This window comes from Castor canadensis, chromosome 15 (assembly GCF_047511655.1).
Source record: "Castor canadensis chromosome 15, mCasCan1.hap1v2, whole genome shotgun sequence".
NCBI classification, from domain to species: Eukaryota; Metazoa; Chordata; class Mammalia; order Rodentia; family Castoridae; genus Castor; species Castor canadensis.
Genome location: NC_133400.1, coordinates 37374947 through 37383624, shown reverse-complemented (window position 1 = coordinate 37383624; position 8678 = coordinate 37374947). Strand labels below are relative to the sequence as shown.

General features: G+C 36.0%; 1 protein-coding gene across 2 annotated transcripts in view; it reads right to left on the bottom strand.

Annotated features, from left to right (window-relative positions):
* Itfg1 (integrin alpha FG-GAP repeat containing 1) overlaps nt 1-8678 on the bottom strand; it is a 247457-nt gene that overhangs the window by 6726 nt on the left and 232053 nt on the right. The gene's annotated exons all lie outside the window — the stretch shown is intronic.

Genomic DNA, 8678 nt, shown 5'->3' with positions numbered 1-8678 from the left:
AGATGATGGATATGCTAATTAACCTGATCTTATCATTTATACATTGTATACATGTACTGAAATATCACTGTACCTTACAAATATGCAGTTATGATGTGTCAAATATATTATATGTGAAGTAATAAAGTAGCTGTATCATTTTATGTGTGAAGGTTCCAATTTTTCCATATTCTCACTGACACCTGTTATTATCTGTCTCTTTGATTACAGTATCTTAGCTGCTGTGAAGCAGTGTCTCACGGGGTTTATTTACATTTCACTAATAACTAGTGATGTTGAACCTCTTTTCATGTGCTTGGTAACTTGTGTATAATCCTCTTTATTTCTATAAGATGATCTTTTTCGTTCTGGATTTTTCATTCTTATTATTAAAATCTGTTTTTCCTGATTAGTCTAACTAAGGTTTGTCAATTTGCTAACATTAAAAAAAAAAAGCATCCTTTGGTTTAATTGATTTACTTTGTTTCTATTTCCTATTTCATGCCTTCTGCTTGCTTTGTCATTTCTTTTCTCTTCCAGTGATAATGCAGCAGTGTTAAAAATCAGTAATAGGACATCTTAGAAATTCATAAATATGTGGAAATTAAACTGCACACTCCAAAATAAAGAATGGGTCAAAGAAAAAAAAATCACAAAAAGTTAGAAAAGTGAATGAAAACAAAAACCACAATATACTAAAATCTATAGAGTGCAGCTAAAACAGTTCTTATAGGGAAAGCTACTGCTGGAAATTCCTACATTAAAAAATAAAACAATGTGAAATAAGATTTTCTTTTCCCACTTTCCTTCCCACTTTCTCCTTTGGTTCTCACTTGTTGCATAGGCTGATCAGACTCCTGGACTCAAATCATTCTCTACCTGGTACTACAGGGGAGAACCACAAGCCTGGCTCCAATTATTTATCATTAAATTATTTATTTCTCACTTCATTTCTTCAGTTAGGTGCAAACATATTTAGAGTTTTAAAATATTATCTTTAACTTTTATTTTGAGGGTATCTTGCATACATATTTTCCTTTATCCATTCTGATATTTTGTCTTTTGATGAGTATTTCATTTACTTTTTGATAAGGCAGCATTATACCTACTATTTACTATTTGTTTTATTTCTCTATTGCTGCTTTATTTTGTTAAATGTTTTCTATGTTTTCCCCATTGCTTTTGAGATAGGGTTTTGCTATATAGCCCAGGCTGGCCTTGAACTTGCAATCCTCCTGCCTTAGCCTCCTGATTGCTACTATTACGGGTCTGTACCACTACACCCAGTTTGCAGTTGTCTTTTTTTTTTTTTTCCTGGTGGGACTAGGGTTTGAATTCTGGGCTTCAGGCTTGCAAAGCAAGCACTCTACTGCTTGAGCCACCTCCAGTCCATTTTTCTCTGGTTATTTTGGAGATGGGGTCTTGTGAACTATTTGCCTGGGCTGGCCTTGAACCTTGATTCTCCCAATCTCAGCCAACCAAGGTAGCTTGGATTATAGGTGTGACCTACCTGCACCTGGAGGGAGTTATCTTTTAAGTTGATTAGGAAACAAATGAGTTCTACACGAGAAAGCTTCATTTATACTAGCACTTTTATTTGTCCAGAGTTAGAATTTCTAGTGATCTTTACTGATCTCTAGATTCAAGTTACTGTCTAGTGTCCCTCAGAGTTCACCCTGAAGGGCTTCCTCTAGTTTTCAGAGGTCTGCTAATGATGAATTCTGTTATTGATTATTGGGGAATGTCTAAGATTCTTCATTTTTGAAGGATAGTTTTGTCAGATATAGAATCCTTAATCAATAGTCTTTTCCTTCAGCACTTTGAATCAGATTGATTCCTTCTTATTTTCCAGGAGAACACTACACTGACATGCAATTTTGAGTGGTTAATGCATTCTAAAGTTGTGTTGTTTTTAAAGATCATGAATTAAGCAATAAGGCAGTAAGAAGATTAAATTACATTGGGCTACTTCTCATGTACTTTGCTTTTAGGGAAGTTATGAAAGCCTACAGTCCACAAACAGTGGAGAAGACCTTTTGATAACTCTACTAGTTCTGACAAATATCTGTCAAAACCAAAATTTAAGTAATGTGCATATAAGAGTTAGGAAAAGCATTAAGGGAAATTTATTACCTAAGAAAAAAGGTCTTTAAAAATTCATCTTTCTAGGTATGTGAACATACGTGTGTTGTTTTTGTGTTGTTTCTAAGTCATAAGAACACTGAATTCTTTTTCCCTGAAAGGCTTAAACCACAAGGAATTTTCATGTAACAGTATTATCTACAGCTCCTCTAGCACTAACCTGGCTTAAGAAAAAGTAGGGGATCTACAAAAACGAGGTAAAAATATACATTTAAATACCCAGTGTTTTGTGTTACTTTGGAAGAGAAAACTGTTCCAAGAAGTGTTTTTATGGTGGTGCTGGGATTTGAATTTAGGGCCTCACACTTGCTATGCAGGTGCTTTACCACTTGAGCCACTCCTTCAACCTTCCTAGAAGTATTTGTAAATCTCAAACTGACAACTCTGAAACATCAAGTAAAAGAGAACACTGAAAGAGTATAAAGTACATAAATCAAACACAATGAATACATAAACAAGAAGAAGAAGTATCTAATGCTTTCAATGTGCCCCAAACAGCAAGCATTTGTGTGTTTTTTCCCCATCAGTAAATGGAGAGGTTAGACAATTTGATGAAAAACACAAGTACTCAGTGGTGTAGCTAGGATTTAATTTCAAATCCCACACAACTGTCATCACCTGAGATCCTGTCTTCAGTTGAAAAAGAAGTGTCACACTTGTCTTACTGTTCTATAAGAAGGACTTCTTATGATGTAACACAACCTTTTGCAATAATAGTTGTTTCTCTTTTACTATTTTCCTCTGCAATATTACAGCGGGGTCCTTGGATGTGATCTGGGAATCTGTAACATTTTATACCCAGTCAAGGATTGCTGTTATCATGGCATTTGTTGATTCTTATAAATCAGACCAGAGGGCCATACTTCATTTCATGTCTTGAGGACTGGGATGCCCCATTCTATACCCAGAGCCTGGCTATTTAAGCATGCCTTCTAGAGGATGTGGCTGGTTAATCTGGTGGATCTTCAATGAAGAACACCAATTTGCTGAGGGAGAGTTTAATCCATTTATATCCCTACAGGATAATTATGGTGAAAAAGATAGTGTTCTGCACATGGATCAGCCCTTGACCCACACTAAGATGGGCTCAGGTCCTCTGCATCATTTCAAATGACTTCAAAGGGTTATATTTGGTAGACTGAAAATTTTAGAACTATTCTCACTGCTTGTAGGGGTACATGCTAAGTGAAAAATCATGATTTTTGTTCCATGTAGTGTGATTGTTAAATTATATTTTCTTATAAAAATAGGGGATAATACTTCTTTGTGAGGAGGCTTTGTAATTTTGAGAACCGCAAACTAAATATTAACATGAATAACAGAGGTTAGGAAAAATGAAGACTTTGAAAGAAGAGTATTATATATTCACAGGTTTAATATTAAATATACTTGATTACACAGGGCTGTAACATATGAATGATTTGGCCAGTAGCGTTTCCTCTGAAATTAGCATGTACTCCTTCTTTAGTGGCTTTTCTGACTTTCTCACTTCATAAAAGATCATGCTTTTATTATATGTCACATCTGCCTTGAGTCTTTCAAGTGTAAGTAATGATATATATAAATCAGCATGCTCTTTGCTCATGAGGTGACCAATACATGATCCTTTTTGCTGGCAGAGTGAAGGGATGAAGAAACAGACTGTGTTCCAATATTAATATATTTGCTTTCTTATACCAAAGCTATTCAGAGTAAGTAGGATTCTATTAAAATCTGATTTTTTTAGCCTACAATCCTAGCTACTCAGGAGGCAGAGATCAAGAGGACAGCAGTTCGAAGCCAGCCCTGGGCAAATAGTTCTTAAAAAAACCCATCGCAAAAAAGGGCTGGTGGAGTGGCTCAAGTGGTAAGAATGCCTGCCTAGCAAGTGTGAGGCCCTGAGTTCAAACCCCAGTGTTGCTAAAAAAAAAAAAAAAAAAAAATCCTGTTTTTGATAAATGATAAAAAAATTAGAAAATCATTTGCTTTCCTTTGCTGTTAGTCTATTTTAATTGTTAACAGGGTTACAGTTCTGATACATCTATTGAAAATTTCTTATTATAGAATTACAAGTCTAAGACCTGTGTTAATTTAGTGTCACTATATAAATACTCCCTTATTTATTTATTAAAAAAAGTTTAGCTAGTGAGTATCTTAAGAACAAGAAAGAAGCTGTCTTTAAAGACATACTCCATGAAGAAAAAGTGGTCAGTTCCTTTGTATGTGGTAGTGCTGAGGGCTCTAGACTGTGGCTCCAGAAAGACCCTGAATGCACTAAGTGAGCAGAGCAGTATATGAGGAGTTTGTGATGTTATGTACTCAGATGCTAAATTCATTCATTTTACAAGTTGGGATCATACCATTTATGGAAAACTTCTTAAAACAATGGTTGGTATCTTTTCCAGGGAGTTGATGGGTGACATAAAGAATCCCATGACTGCCATTTTGTTGGAATAGTTTGTATTATACTTGAATGGAGTAGAAGTGATGAAACGTGAAACGTGTGAAGTATGTGGTAAGACCTTTGACTAGACTGGAAGTAGCACCATAAAAAGACATGTGTAGGTGCTTCTATTCTTAGGGCCTTAATAGCTGCAGCTTCAAACATACATGGTTTTCTTTGGAGAGATACATGGGTTTCTTGAACTTATCTGAAATGGCCTATTTGGAGCAAATATAGCCTATTCCACCTTGAAACACCTAAGTCTAGCACATTGTTTCCCTGTGAGAATTGAGGTAGTTTTTGAAAGGAATAATTCCTGCAACTTAGGGGTTTGAAGGTGGATATAGTCTCTATTTGTTCCAAATAGGCCTAGTTAGCTGAGTTTAAGAAACATGTTTTCTCCAAAGAAAACCATCTGTGTTAGAAACAGGAGCATCTATCACATTGTTTCCCTGTGAGAACTGAGTTAGTTTTTGAAAGGAATACTTCCTGCTACTTAGATTTTTCATGGTGGAGATAGGCTCTCTTTGTTAGTAATAGGCCTGTTCTGCTGAGTTGAGGAAACACATATATCTCTCGAAAGAAAACTGCATGTGTTAGAAGCAGGAGAAATTAGCACATTGTTTCCTTGAGAATTGAGTTTGTTTTTGAAAGGATTAATTCCTGCAACTTTGATTATTCAAGGTTGACACAGGCTCTCTTTTTTCCAAATAGGCCTATTAAGCTGAGTTGAAGAAACACATACACCTCTCCAAGGAAAACCATCTATGTTAGAAGGTGTAGCATCCAGCACATTGTTTTCCTGTGAAAATTGTGCTAGTTTTTGAAAGGAATATTTCAAGCAAATCATAGTTTTCATGGTGGAAAATGGCAATTAATTCCAAAAAGCTCTATTCAGCTAAGTTGAAGAAACACATGTATCTCTCTAAAGAAACAATCTATGTTAGACACTGCAGGATGTAGTGCGGTGTTTCTCAGTGAGAATGGAGTTAGTTTTTGAACAGAATACTGTCTGCAAATGATACTTTTCCAGGTGGAGAAAGGCTCATTTTATTCCAAATAGGCTTATTCAGGTAAGTTGAAGAAATACATGTATCTCTCGAAAGAAAACCATCTGTGTTAGACACAGGAGCATCGAGCACATTGTTTCCAAGTGAGAATTCATTTACTTTTTGAAAGGAATACTTCCTGGAAATCATAGTTTTCAAGGTGGACAAAGGCTAATTTTGTTCCAAATAGGCCTATTCAGCTGAGTTGAAGAAACACATAATGTCTCCAAGGAAAACCATCTATGTTAGAAGCAGGAGCATCTAGCACATTGTTTCCCAGTGAGATTTAGTTAGTTTTGACAGAAATACTTCCTTCAACTTAGGTGTTTCAAGGTGAAGAGACTCTCTGTTTGCTCCAAATAGGACTACTCAACTGATTTGAAGTAACACATGTATTTCTCCAAAGAGAACTATATTTTGGAAGCTGCAGTATATAGTCCATGGTTTCCCTGTGAGAAGTGACTCAATTTATGAAAGGAACACTTTGTGAAAATCATAGATTTCAAGGAGTAGAAAGATCCATTTGGTTCCAAATAGGCCTATTCAGGTAACTTTAAGAAACACATGTATCTCTTGAAAGAAAACCATCTGCGTTAGAAGATGGAGTATCGAGCACATAGTTTCCCTGTGAGAATTGACTTAGTTTTTGAAAGGAAACCTTACTGCAATTTAGGTGTTTAAGGTGGAGATAGGCTATATTTGCTCCATGGCCATTTCAGCTAAGTTCAAGAAACCCATGTATGTTTGAAGCTGCAGCATGTAGCGCAGTGTTTACCTGTGAGAATGGAGTTTGTGATTGAAAGGAATATTTCCTCAAATCATAATTTTCAAGATGGAGAAAGGCTCATTTTACTCTAATCAGGACTATTCAGCTAAGTTGAAGAAACACATGTATATCTCGAAATATAACCATATGTGTTAGAAATAGGAGCATCTAGAACCTTGTTATCCTGTAAGAATTTTGTTAGTTTTTGAACAGAATACTACCTGGAACTTAAATGTTTCAAGGTGTAGATAGGCTCTGTTTCATGCAAACAGTCCTATTCAGCTGAGTTGAAGAAACATGTATCTCTCAAAAGAAAACAATCTATGTTAGAAGCTGCAGCAACTACCACATTGTTTCCCTGTGAAAATTGAGTAGTTTTTGAGAGGAATATTTCCACCAAATCATAGTTTCAAGGTTGAAAAAGGCTCATTTTGTACCAAATAGTCCTATTCATCTAAATTGAAGAAACACATGTATTTCTCCAAAGAAAACCATGTGCGTTAGAAGCAGGAGCACATAACATATTTTTAGGCAAGTGCTCTACTACTTGAGCCATGCCTTGAGAACTTTCTTTGGTTTTTAATTTTTCAAGTAGGTCTTGAATTTTTGCTGGGCAGGCCTCAGACTGTGATCCTCTACTTATGGCCTCTGGGCAGCTGGGGTCACAGGTGCATGCCACCTTGCCTGGCTAATTGATTGAGACAGGGTCTCACTTTTTGTCCAGGCCAATCTTTTTTCTTTTATCATTTTTATGTTTACTGACATGTGTATACACTGTTTGTGCCACTTCCCCTCCCCAAGGCTGATCTTGAACCCTGATCTTCCTCAGTGGCTGGGATTATAGGCATGAGCCACTGTGGCCAGGTTATAAGTGAGTTTCCCCTAAGGTGTTAAATGTTAAACATCCACCTGGGCTTTGAATAGTAATATGAAATCAGCTTAAATACTGAGTCTTGAATGAATGTTCAGGGAACACAGGAGACCTGTCATCGGGTATTATGGAAAACATACAGAATTTGAATGCCAAAGATATGTGTTTTAACACTATTTTGTTTGTCCCTCCCAAGCATTTGAGTATTCATTCACTTAAACATTTATTGAATGAACACTGTATATCTTTTATACAGAGATGAAAAGGCCACAAATTTTGACCAGGAGCTCTTTAAGGATACAAATGTAACTGAATGGCTTCTCATCTGTAAAATCTGAATAACAATACCATCTACTGTATGGATTTGGAGAGGCAGTTACAACTAAAGTATTTAACTTATGTTGTTGTCATAGACAGAGTCTCACTAAGTAGTCTGAGCTGGTCTCTAACCTGCCATCCTACTGCCTACATCCTGAGTGTTGAGATTATAGGCATGTACTGCCACATCCAGTGTTTTCCAGTATGTTAACAAGGTTACACATGGTCATCACTAACTCAGAACAGTTTCATCAGGAGTGAAGAAATGGGAAGTATCTGCTAATGGATACTGGGTTACTTCCTATTTCTTCCCCCATCTAGTCCCTTGTAACCACTAATGTCCTTTCTAGCTATGGATGTGTCTATTCTGGACCTTTCATATAATGTGTAGCCTTTTAAGTTTCATCCATGTTATAGAATTTTTCATGTTTTTGTGGCTGAATAACATTCCATTGTGTGAACATACCACATTTGGTTTATCCATTCATCAGTTGAGAGATATTTGGTTTACTTTCACTTTTTAGCTGTTATGAAAAATGCTATTGTATGTATTCATGTACATATTTTTATGTGAACATGTTTTTAATCTCTCTTGGTGAATCACCTAGGAGTGAAATTAATGGGTCATATGCTAACTATCCTTAGTTTGATTTTGATAAATGCTTTTTTATAGCTTAATGCACATAAGTATCTACTGAGAGAGTTGAATAAAGCCATTGCTAATGTATGTGAGAAATGGAAACAAAGCAAGAGATACCTAGATCTCCTAAAACCCAACTGCATTAGGCTCCAGGTAAGTCAGTGTTCTGAGTTGCATTCAGAAGGCAAATTTTCTTGAGGTCACCTTTAATTATGCTTTGGTTGTCATTCTCTGATTTAAAAAACAACTACTCTGGTTTCCAGGTGGTCATTTTCTTATAGGTGAAGTAAATAGGAAAGTTTTGCTCATGCCTTGGTATATACTTCTGTGAAAGGCAAACCAATGATCATTCTGCTATAATGGGTCTTTTTAGTAGCAACAACAACAAAAAGCACAAGAAAGTAAAATTGCCTTTTCTGAGACAGGGATAAAATATGTGTAACTTCTTTCCCAACCAAAGGTGAGAAGAGATGTTTTTAGTCTCAAATTGC